The sequence below is a fragment of the Salvelinus alpinus genome, chromosome 31 (genome assembly GCF_045679555.1).
Source record: "Salvelinus alpinus chromosome 31, SLU_Salpinus.1, whole genome shotgun sequence".
Taxonomy (NCBI): domain Eukaryota; kingdom Metazoa; phylum Chordata; class Actinopteri; order Salmoniformes; family Salmonidae; genus Salvelinus; species Salvelinus alpinus.
This window is the reverse complement of record NC_092116.1, coordinates 19,035,451-19,047,593: the sequence shown is the minus strand read 5'-3', so window position 1 is coordinate 19,047,593 and position 12,143 is coordinate 19,035,451. Positions and strand designations below refer to the sequence as shown.

Genomic DNA, 12,143 nt, shown 5'->3' with positions numbered 1-12,143 from the left:
TTATGCTTTATTACCAACTCGGTATTGTAAACATCGTTCGTGGCCGGTGTTTACTTTTTTTTTTACAGCTTTGACAGTGCTACTGTATCTTTTCTGACATGCAAAGACCAAGACGGCGTTCCATAGTATGTATGTCATGAAGCTAATAGCACTGACGCTATTACTGTGTAACTCTGGTAGTGCAACATCTGAAAAATAGCGCACTTGGTAGTGTGTACCAGTGCTCAACCAGTCGGTCGAAAGCCAACTTCACCCACGACAGAGAACGATTGATTGTAAAGGGCAGTGAATGCCATTATCTTGGCTTTAATGGATTTTGCCTTTGAGTTGTCTCGCTGACATTTTTTTACTCTTTCAAATGTTTTTAACATCGGCGTTAAACTAGACATCGGGCCAAAACCGATGTTGGCATTTTTAGCTAATGTTGGCTGATTCCAATATGTTCACCGATATATCGTGCATCCCTTATATATATTTGATTAACCACATGACATTAATTTTGAGATAAGAAGAGTTTATTATTAATGAAATGAAACTTCCACGAAAATGTGCAGTTGAAAATCATAACTGGTACGCAAATCAGTAGAAATGGTACGAAAACTTGGCACTCCAAATGGAAAAGGTTGCAGACCGCTGGTGTAGCCTATTACTGACAACTTCAGGAGCTTAACTGCAGAATCTGTGAAGGCCAACAGCAGCAGGAGGAGGGTCAGGTAGAGGTTCTGGCCCGACCCTCCTGCTGCTGCTGGCCTTCACAGATTATTCAGTTAAGCTCCTGAAGTTGTCAGTAATAGGCTACACCAGCGATAATCCGCTGTTTATTATCACATGCCCTGGTGACCTGGATGGGGATAGGGGAAGTATACTTATAGTGAAAATGAAAGATAGACAGGCAGACAATGGTGTTTAGACTTTGAAATCTAGGCTGGGTTACTGTAAAGCATTTTCTGCCAATTGCTGATGTACAGCGCCTTCAGAAAGTATTCCTACCCCTTCACTTATTCCACATTTTGTTATGTTACAGCCTAAATTCAAAATGGGTTAAATATATTGTTTTGTCACACATACACACAATACCCCATAATGTAACGGCTGTCGTCCTCCTCTTCTGACGAGGAGAAGCGAGAAGGATCGGAGGACCAATATGCAGCGTGGTAAGTGTCCATAATGTTTATTTAAAGACATTAACTGAACACTACAGAATACAAAACAATAAACGTGAAACGAACGAAACCCGAAACAGTACCGTGTGGCAACAAACACTCACACGGAAACAAACACCCACAAACCAAAAGTGAAACCCAGGCTACCTAAGTATGATTCTCAATCAGGGACAACGATTGACAGCTGCCTCTGATAGAGAACCATACCAGGCCGAACTCAAAACCCCAACATAGAAAAACACACATAGAATGCCCACCCCAACTCACGCCCTGACCATACTAAATAAAGACAAAACAAAGGAAATAAAGGTCAGAACGTGACACATAATGACAAAGTGAAAAGATGTTTTCAGAAATGTTTGCAAATTTATTGAAAATGAAATAAAGAAATATCTCATGTACTATATAAATATTCACACCCCTGAGTCAATACTTTGTAGAAGTACCTTTGGCAGCTATTACAGCTGTGAGTCCTGGGTAAGTCTCTAAGTGCTTTCCACACCTGGATTGTGCAACATTTGCCCATTGTTCTTTTCAAAATTCTTCAATCTCTGTCAAATTGGTTGTTGGTCATTGCTAGACAACCATTTTCAGGTCTTGCCATAGATTTTCAAGTAGATTTAAGTCAAAACTGTAACTCCGCCACCCGGGAACGTTCACTGTCTCCTTGGTAATCAACTGCAGTGTAGATTTGTCCTTGTATTAGGTTATTGTCCTGCTGAAAGGTGAATTAATCTCCCAGTGTCTGGTGGAAAGCAGACTGAACCAGGTTTCCCACTAGAATTTTACCTGTGCTTAGCTCCATTTAGTTTATTTTTCATCCTGAAAAACTCCCCAGTTTAACGATTAAAAGCATACCCATAACATGATGCAGCACCATTATACTTGAAAATATGGAGAGTGGTACTCAGTAATGTGTTGTATTGGATTTGCCCCAAACATAACACTTTGTATTCAGGACAACAAGTTAGTTGCTTTTCCACATTTTTTGCAGTATTACATTTGTGCTTTGTTGTAAATAGGATGCATGGTTTAGAATATTTTTTATTCAGTGCAGGTTTACTTTTCACTCTGTCAATTAGATTCATATTGTTGTGTAACTACAATGTTGTCTATCCATCCTCAGTGTTCTCCTACCACAGCCATTAAACTCTGTAACTGTTTTCAAGTCATCATTGGTCTCATGGTGAAATCCCTGAGCTGTTTCCTTCCTCTCCGGCAACTGAGGAAGGACACCTGCATTTTTGTAGTGACTGGGTGTATTGATACACCATCCAAAGTGTAAATAATAACTTCACCATGCTCAAAGGGATATTCAATGTCTTTTTTTTACCCATCTAGCAATAGGTTCCATTTTTTGCAAGGCATTGGAAACCCTCCCTGGTCTTTGTGGTTGAATCTGTGTTTGAAATTCACTGCTCAATTGAGAGACCTTACAAATTATTGTATGTGTGGGGTACAGAGATGAGGTAGTCATATAAAAATCATGTTAAATACTATTATTGCACACAGTGAGTCCATGCATCTTATGTGACTTGTTAAGCACATTTTTACTCCTGAACTTTGTCAGGCTTGACATAACAAAGGGGTTGTACAGTTATTGACTAAATACATTTCAACTTATACTTTTTTATTAATTTGTAAAATGTTGAAAAACTATTTCATTTTGACATTATGGGGTATTGTGTGTAGGACTGTGACAAAAAAATGTGTCCTGATGGGTCTCTCTGAGGGCCAACTGTGGTTTCTTCTGAATACTGGGACAAAACAGACAACAGTTACATCACTAATTGGTGATTAGTTAGTCATATTTTCTGATCATGTATCTCTTTATGAAAAGCAACAAATCATTAATTTCAATATAAATCTTTATGCATTTGCAGATTCATTCCTACAGCCTAGTTGCCTCCAGAAATGATCTAAGAGCAGAATAAATGTAACGGATGTGAAATGGCTAGCTAGTTAGCGGGTACGCGCTACTAGCATTTCAATCAGTTACGTCACTTGCTCTGAAACCTAGAAGTAGTGTTGCCCCTTGCTCTGCAAGGGCCCCAGCTTTTGTGGAGCGATGGGTAACGATGCTTCGTGGGTGGCTGTTGTTGATGTGTGCAGAGGGTCCCTGGTTCGCGCCCGTGTCTGGGCGAGGGGACGGACTAAAGTTATACTGTTACATTGGTGCCGTGACCCGGATCACTGGTTGCTGCGGAAAAGGAGGAGGTTGAAAGGGGGGTGAGTGTAACGGATGTGAAATGGCTAGCTAGTTAGCGGGTACGCGCTACTAGCATTTCAATCAGTTACGTCACTTGCTCTGAAACCTAGAAGTAGTGTTGCCCCTTGCTCTGCAAGGGCTGCGGCCTTTGTGGAGCGATGGGTAACGACGCTTCGTGGGTGACTGTTGTCGAACTGTCCCTGGTTCGAGCCCGGGTATGGGCGAGGGGACGGACTAAAGTTATACTGTTACATAAACAAAGTAAGAATAGTGAAATGTAAGTTACTAACCAATGGGTAGAAATAACTGTCAATTCCTCCCATCTTGTAAATTTAAGAATTCTGTGTGATATAGCTTGTTCTTGTTCTTATTCGGAGTTGAATGTCGTGTGCTGCCTCTACCCATTTATATAGTTGAGCCCTTCCCCTCTTTTCAGTTACAGTTCCCTGTGATTTTTAAATGGGACTTGTTATGATACAAGAAGTTAACAGTTCTTGCTTGTTGGCTGTAATTGGTTGTTTACTGTATCCATGACTACCCATCTAATCAATCGATCAAGCAATGCTCACAGAAAAACAAAACGAGGTAAGTCGAACCAAATTTTGCTAGGTTTCGTCTCACAGGCCTTCCTGTCAAACTCATCTTGTTTACTCAAGTTATTACTGCTTGCTAACCTTAACCCTAACCCTAGCTTCATGTCTACATCCCAGTTCAACCCTAACTCTAGTTTCATGTTCAAGCCTGACCTCAACCACAAACCTAACTTCATCCCGGTTCAACCCTAGGCTCAATGGGGGGGTAGCCTCAAAGTTGGAGAAGCGGACCAAAAACTGGAGAGTTGCATGTTCGAATCCCAGTGCAGATGGGGAGAAAAAAATCTGCAGAGAGTGAGCCGGCAACTGTAGGGTTGCTGGCATCAATGTCTCAATACATGCCGGTTCAACCCAAGCCTCAACCACAACCCTAGCTTCATGTCCACATCCCGGTTCAACCCTAGCCTCAACCACAACCCTAGCTTCATGTCCACATCCCGGTACAACCCTAGCCTCAACCACTGCCCTAGCTTCATGTCCACATCCCGGTACAACCCTAGCCTCAACCCTAGCCTCAACCACTGCCCTAGCTTCATGTCCACATCCCGGTACAACCCTAGCCTCAACCACTGCCCTAGCTTCATGTCTACATCCCGGTTCAGCCCTAGCCTCAACCACTGCCCTAGCTTCATGTCTACATACCAGTTCAACCCTAGCCTCAACCACAACACTAACTACATGTCCTCAATCCACAATCCTACCTCTAACCCTAGCTTCAAGTCTACTTCCAGGTTCTAATATAATATGGTTACATCTAATATGGTCTAGAAGAAAAATAAATGCACACCTATTTAGGCGAGGTGCTGGCTAGCGGAGTAGAAAACTTACAAATAAAGGAGAGCTGTACACTCTAGGAGCTCAGATGCAAAAATGTAATTACCAACGTTTCGACATCCAAGCTGTCTTCATCAGGGTATAATCACAAACACTGTATGACTCGTTTATATAGTGTCAAAAGACACACAGGTGTCTGTAATTATTGGTTAATTCTCAAATATTAAAATGGCATACAAAGAGCAGCATACAAAAAACAAATGGATAGCATACGATCATAGATTCATTTTAGACTACACAAGCTTCGTCTCTGCAATTTGGTCTCTGCGTTATATTGGCATCGAACATGTCACCCTCCCTAGGAGAGGGGGTGACCTTGATAATTTATTGTTGAAACGAGAGGCTGCCTGGATCTTTAACTTAAAGACCCTTGCTCCCTTCGGTCTCAACGTAGACTTTGATCTGAAGCCATTCTTGTGATTATTGTGACTTTGCCATTGTAATTGTTTGTAAACTTGTGTAGTCTAAAATGAATCTATGATGTATGCTATCCATTTGTTTTTTGTATGCTGCTCTTTGTATGCCATTTTTATATTTGAGAATTGCACCTAAATGTAAACAGAACCGGAACCTATTTCAGTCTAAGTCAAGCACTGATACGAAGTAATCAGGTAGGCCTATTTTATGACGTTTCCATTGGATCAGAGCATGACCATTTTTCTCTTTCACACTGAGTGGTTATCGAAATGAAGAAAGCTGGAAAGATTTTTCAAATACATTGAGGAACTATTGTAATTCTCAGTGGAGGTTAAAACAGACTTTGTTTACTTGCTGTTTAGGTCATTAGTGGTGGTATGTTATTAAGCCAATCAGAAATACTATCAGATCCCTAAATGGGCACATTGATATGCCTACATTTGCACGTCCTTATTCAACATTGACAGGAGCGCTCCAAACAAAAGACAATGGCTAAATTTACAAAACTCGTAAATTGAATGAAATAAACCAAAACTTGTTTCTCACAAGTGTAGCATAGGTTGTGTACTCTGCAAGAAATGTGTCCACTCCGACAATGACAATGGAAATACTAGAATAATAATATTGAAAGCATTAAAATAATTTAGCCGTGGGGCTAGGAGAAAATTGAACACATTTTGCCAAGGCTTATGCCTTGTTCTTATGCTATGCTGAGTGACTGAAGCATTATTATAACAGTAACATTTTGGGAATTTTAGCTGTATTTGTGGTCATGCTCTTATTAGGCTCCTCCTTTATCTTTGTTAGTTGCCCGGCTAGCTCAGTCGGTAGAGCATGAGACTCTTATTCTCAGGGTCGTGGGTTCGAGCCCCATGTTGGGCGCACTGTTTTTTTGCGCTTCTAACCTCGCTGTGCATCGACGTAAACACAAGACTGTAGCACACCTCCATAGTGTTCAGTATTTGATTTGATTTCTTAATTAAATGATTTATTTTAAAATTATCTAGGAACTTTTGAAGTCGGAGTAAGGCTAAATATTATTAAAAAAATACTATTCAAATATAAATATTATTGAAATTTTTATAGTATTATATGTATAATATTATTTTTTTTGCCTCATTATTTAGTGAACAAATTAATAGGTATTCAATTCCATAGCTGCAAAATGTTGAGACTATTGCTGGGGAGGTTGAGAAACCACTTTCTAATTAAAAGAAAGCGCCCAACGTGGGGCTCGAACCCACGACCCTGAGATTAAGAGTCTCATGCTCTACCGACTGAGCTAGCCGGGCTCAGTATTCTGGGTTAAACCCCCCGTTTTCTATGCCTGCTACTCCCCCCAACCCGCTACTCCCCCCAACCCGTCTCAGGAACAAAACACTTTATTTTAGCTACTGCAATCAACTCTGTCTCTGTGGATAATCGACTAACCGGTTAAGACTGTTAGGTTGGTGGTTTGAGCCCACCCAGGGACGCAATATTTCCATTTTTCCCCTCCGCTCTACCGACTGAGCTAGCCGGGCTCAGTATTCTGGGTTAAACCCCTCGTTTTCTATGCCTGCTACTCCCCCCAACCCGCTACTCCCCCCCAACCCGTCACTCACGCTTGAAGCGTGAGCGCTTTCTCAGGAACAAAACACTTTATTTTAGCTACTGCAATCAACTCTGTCTCTGTGGATAATCGACTAACCCGTTAAGACTGTTAGGTTGGTGGTTTGAGCCCACCCAGGGACGCAATATTTCCATTTTTTCCCCTCCTCCTATGTTCTTGTCTGCGATTTTTCTTTTCAGTCAACAGTGGGGGAAAAACATGGTTTTATGGTTTACTAACTCAAACTAGGTAACACTTCAATAGTAGAGTACTTATACATGAACAAATATTTCTGAGGATAATTTCCTGACTTGTTGTATGAAACCCTACTGCTAAAAAAAAACGATCACGTCCCTGGGTGGGCTCGAACCACCAACCTTTAGATTAACAGTCTAACGCGCTAGCCGATTGCGCCACAGAGACACAGCCCTGTTGAAAAAGGGAGGTTTTATATCCTTTGCTTCTCCTGCTTGTAAAAAAACAATGTGAAGATCCAAGAAGATTTTTTATAAGCCTAGTGGCACCGCTTTGTTGTCATTTCAAGCTGCTCTTCCCGTGTCCTACTTAGCCTCAGCAATATGACGTAAATGCAGAAAGTAAACGGGATAGTGGGTCAATTTCTGCAATCATGTAAGAAAACTGTGGCAAGACATCAGTAGATTTATAATTTAACACTTTTATGAAGGTCTTACACTATTGTGGAGAGATGTACTGCTTGGATTCTTTACCTACCATAGGAATAAGATGAAACATTTTATGTAATTAAGACATTCCTGGAGTGTAAATTTGATTCCGTGTGTGACTGACTTGTCCTATATTCTGTTTTTAGACGTGATTGGTGAGTTGTTGAATGTAAAAGACGAGGAGTATGATATTTTACATCCTTGTAAAATGGCCTGTGATCATCAGTTGCTGAATAGCTTCACCCATAAGCGGAAATCCCAGGGGGGACGGGGGGGACACGACCCCCCCATCCTGGGAAAAATATGATTTGTCCCCCCCAATCTATCACTGTAAACATAACTATGTAATTTCAATAATATTAATAATACGCAATGAAAGCACTTGTGCTGATTATAGACACTTAATAGCGCGTTTTTAAGTTTCAAAAGATTGCGACCCCCCCGCCCTTTGCCTCACAATGGTTTGATCCACTGCCAGTTTTTTAGCTGGCAAGGTAAGAGAGGGTTCGTATTTACTGTCCGAAAGGCACTCAATGCACGTAATTAACGTGAGGTTAATCCAGTCAATCGCACCATAGCGATGTTTTATGTTGGCAGGATTCACACACACTATAGCTGAATTTGCAGAGCTAGCGCGCAAACTAAAGCAAACATTAACTATCAAGCTAGCTAGTACCTATTCCATTTATGTGGCGTCGTCAAAGATGGAATCTTTGCCATCGTCAGTTTATTCCAAGATCAGCATGCAGCTGTAGTGCTTCAAAGTCCCTGTGATAAGGTTAGCGATAAACTGAAGTCCAAACTGAACACTATATTTAATGGTCTCATTTCAAAAGCTAAATTGTCGCTAGTGAACTTTTTTAAATTTTATTTTACCTTTATTTAACCAGGTAGCAAAGATTATAGCAAACACCACAGAAACGGAATTTGTGCTCGCTAGTTTTACAAATTCAGCTATTGTTGGAAGCCAGCCAATATGAAACAAACTATATTAAAAGTACAAAAGGTTGCAGCATATGTTGTGTAAATGTGTGTGTGTGCTGCTAATCGAGCACTTCAGCAAAGGCAAGGCTGTGCTGGGCCTCACACTTGCCTCTGCTGTTCTTGGAGAGCTTGAATGTCTAAACATTTCACTGCAGAAGAAAACTCAGACTGTCTCTGGTATGCAGGCTGCAGTCGAGTGTGTGCGGTCATCTCTTAGGGGCAAGAGAAATGACGAAAGCTACCTTGCACTGTATGAGAAAGCAACAACATTGATTGACTCCATTGAATCCATTGAGTCACACTCAAGTCAATTTGCTGGCAAAGCAGTGGATCACTATAGGGCAGAATTCATTTAAGTGTTGGATGGTGTAGAGGTTCAGTTTGGCGACCGTTTTGACCAGGACAGTCTAAATGTCCTGCACAAGTTGGAAAGAGCGCTTCTCACGGGGGAGTTGGATGAGTCTTTAGATCAGTACCCTGAGCTGAACATAGATTCTCTTTCAGTGCAGATCCCTCTCTTTCACAACAAATACCCCTGTAGCAGCAGTGGAGAGGCAGCAGAGGTCCCCAGGAGGCTTCCAGTGGAGGTGCAGGGGTTGGTTGACCAAGTTGAGGTGCTGATCAGAATTTTGTTTGTGGTGCCAGTGTCTTCATGTGAGGCTGAGAGGAGTTTCAATGCACTCCGCAGGTTAAAGACTTGGCTACGGGCTAGCATGGGCCAAGAGAGACTGAACTGCGTAGTTGTCTGTAATGTACATAAAGACAGGCTGGACAGTCTCAAGAGGGAAAATATCTGCCAGCAATTTGTTGGATCCATTGAAACCCGCAAACATATGTTCGGTTCTTTTGTTCAGTAGTGTGTATAGCAGTGGTTCTCAACCTTTTTGGGTACTGGAACCCCTGCATATTTTGAGGCAAGGCAGGCAAGGTTTTGAGTGGTCCTCAGGGACCTCCACTCTATATTATATGTAAACTTACTGGAAACCCAATTAGTCCATGGACCCCTGTTTGAGAACCCCTGGTGTAATTGATATTTGTTCTTTTGTTTAGTAGTTTTCAGTTTTTAGTACATGACAGTACACTTACAAATTATTTATTTCCTGTTATTTTATTTAAAATTGCATACTTTGTGCGACATACTTGTCCATAGCTGCTGTTTGAAGAGTTGAGACACTGACTGAAGGATATTTTGTTTGATTTATTTGGGGTTTTCATTGAAGTAGTTATTTTGCTTTTAGAACTGTACTTATTTTAAGATTTTTGTTATTGTAAAGCTATTGTAGTAGACTCAGGCCAGTGGCAGATATTTAATGACTATATAAATGTATCAGAAAAAGTCTAATTAAAAGGTCAATTCAATACGGAGACCAACTTTGTGATGGTTCTCAATGGAGATTCTTTTAGATGTGATCGCACCATGTTCATTGTATTTATGAAAACTACACCCATACAGTACCATTGTCACCTACTGGCCTTTCTTGATAATGCTGGTTGTAAGTACAAATACCTGCATACATACTGGACTGGTAAGGAGCACTGCTATAACTATTATTAGTAGTAGTATTATAATGATTTAAACATTTGAACAAGTTGGGAAAACCCTTCAGTTAACTACTGTACCTATCAATTATCCAGTAGTAGTGATTATGGTTCCTCAATATACATTTAACATATTACAACGTAGGCTATGTGTTACAGCACTACTTTTGATGTCCCCCTCAGGAATTGCTCTTGAGAAAATTTAATGTAATTGTCCCCTCCAACGTTGATATCAGATTTTCGCCCCTGGCTTCACCATATATCTAAACTCCATATCGAATTATATATATATATATATATTATTAAATAAAGAATTTCAATTGTCACGGTATATCCCTGTATGTAATAATGTCTCAGTGATAATTTAAATTAGAAAAAACGTTTTCATTGTTAAAATAGGCCGACCTATTCATGAAAGACAAGGTGACTTTCATGAATATATTCACTTGTATTTACCCAGCCCAAAATGAAATAGCGGCGTCACTACAGACACCCTGGTTTGAATCCAGACTGGCTGTGATTTGTGAGTCCAATAGGGCGGCGCACAATTGGCCCAGCGTCGTCCGGGTTTGGCCGGTGTAGGCCTTCATTGGTTTTGATAGCATTTAAAGATAAAAGATATCTTTAAGATAAACCATGTAGTATATACGTCTGTTCAGATCTGGATGTTACCCCTCTGTTTTGCCATACAATTATGACTGAAAGCTGAATATTTGCCTGTCTGGATAAGATAGTAGAATTTTTGCAACCATGTAACGGCGGAGTGATTTCCATGAAATGAACGTGGTCCTTGTTCCACGTGTGTCCACTGCCTAGCAGTTTAGTCTCTGTGGCGCAATTGGTTAGCGCGTTAGACTGTTAATCTAAAGTTTGGTGGTTCAAGCCCACCCAGGGACAATTGTTTTCTAGTTGTTGAGCGCCGTGATGTAAGAAGACATTCCTGTAGTGTAAGTAAATTTGATTCCATGTGTGACTGACTCGTCCTGTATTCTGTTTTTAGACGTGATTGGTGAGTTGTTGAATGTAAAAGACGAGGAGTATGATATTTTACATCCTTGTAAAATGGCCCGTGATCATCAGTTGCTGAATAGCTTCACCATATATCTAAACTCCATATCGAATTATATATATATATATATATATATATATACATACACACATACAGTACCAGTCAATAGTTTGGACACACCTCCTCATTCAAGGGTTTTTCTTTATTTTGACTATTTTCTACATTGTAGAATAATAGTGAAGACATAAAAACTATGAAATAACACATATGGAATCATGTAGTAACCAAAAAAGTGTTAAACAAATCAACATTTTATTTTATATTTGAGATTCTTCAAAGTAGCCACCCTTTGCCTTGATGACAGCTTTGCACACTCTTGGCATTCTCTCAACCAGCTTCATGAGGCATTCACCTGGAATGCCTTTCAATTAACAGGTGTGCCTTGTTAGAAGTTAATTTGTGTAATTTCTTTCCTTCGTAATGCGTTTCAGCCAATCAGTTGTGTTGTGACAAGGTAGGGTTGGAATACAGAAGATAGCCCTATTTGGTAAAAGACCAAGTCAATATTATGGCAAGAACAGCTCAAATGAGCAAAGAGAAACGACGGTACAAATGAATGTATTTTGTCTCGTTGTTTAAAGTGTGCGCAGGACTTGTTTGTAGACAAATGTTGCTATCGTGTTTATTAGGGATGGGCATTTGAAATGATTTCACTAATCGGGATAATATGACATTATTTCTGCTATCAGGATAGTGGACATTCAAAAAACGCAGATAAAAATAACACTTGACAAGTCAGAATACCACAACGGAAAGGCTGCAATTCTCCAGTAGTTTTTGGCTAGCAGCAACGGTGAAAGAGAAGTCTGATTTTCACCATGATTGATGGATTCTGTTTGAAATGACTTTTCTGGAGAGTGTTTTGCATTGCTCTGGGTCAGGTGTTGTGGAGCCTTGGCTATGTACTCGACAGTAATTGCTATTTGAAGTGTAGAAAATAGGTTGTCAGAGTTGACTGGAGGACTAAATGCGCTAGCGCAATGCACCGTCATCAAAACAAAAATCAACAGTTCAACTGTTGTTTTATTAAATAAAGATTTTAAATTGTCACGGTATATCCC

The 12,143-nt window shown here is 40.3% G+C and overlaps 4 non-coding genes across 4 annotated transcripts; 2 read left to right on the top strand and 2 right to left on the bottom strand.

Moving 5' to 3' along the window:
• The first annotated feature begins 6,025 nt into the window (after nucleotides 1-6,025).
• Nucleotides 6,026-6,098, top strand: trnak-cuu (transfer RNA lysine (anticodon CUU)). The gene has a single exon. It is a non-coding gene; the product is annotated as a tRNA-Lys (tRNA).
• A 337-nt stretch (nucleotides 6,099-6,435) lies between these two features.
• On the bottom strand, nucleotides 6,436-6,508 carry trnak-cuu (transfer RNA lysine (anticodon CUU)). Its single transcript has one exon. It is a non-coding gene; the product is annotated as a tRNA-Lys (tRNA).
• Nucleotides 6,509-7,156: 648 nt separating this feature from the next.
• Nucleotides 7,157-7,230, bottom strand: trnan-guu (transfer RNA asparagine (anticodon GUU)). The gene has a single exon. It is a non-coding gene; the product is annotated as a tRNA-Asn (tRNA).
• Nucleotides 7,231-10,836: 3,606 nt separating this feature from the next.
• Nucleotides 10,837-10,910, top strand: trnan-guu (transfer RNA asparagine (anticodon GUU)). Its single transcript has one exon. It is a non-coding gene; the product is annotated as a tRNA-Asn (tRNA).
• Nucleotides 10,911-12,143: the final 1,233 nt, after the last annotated feature.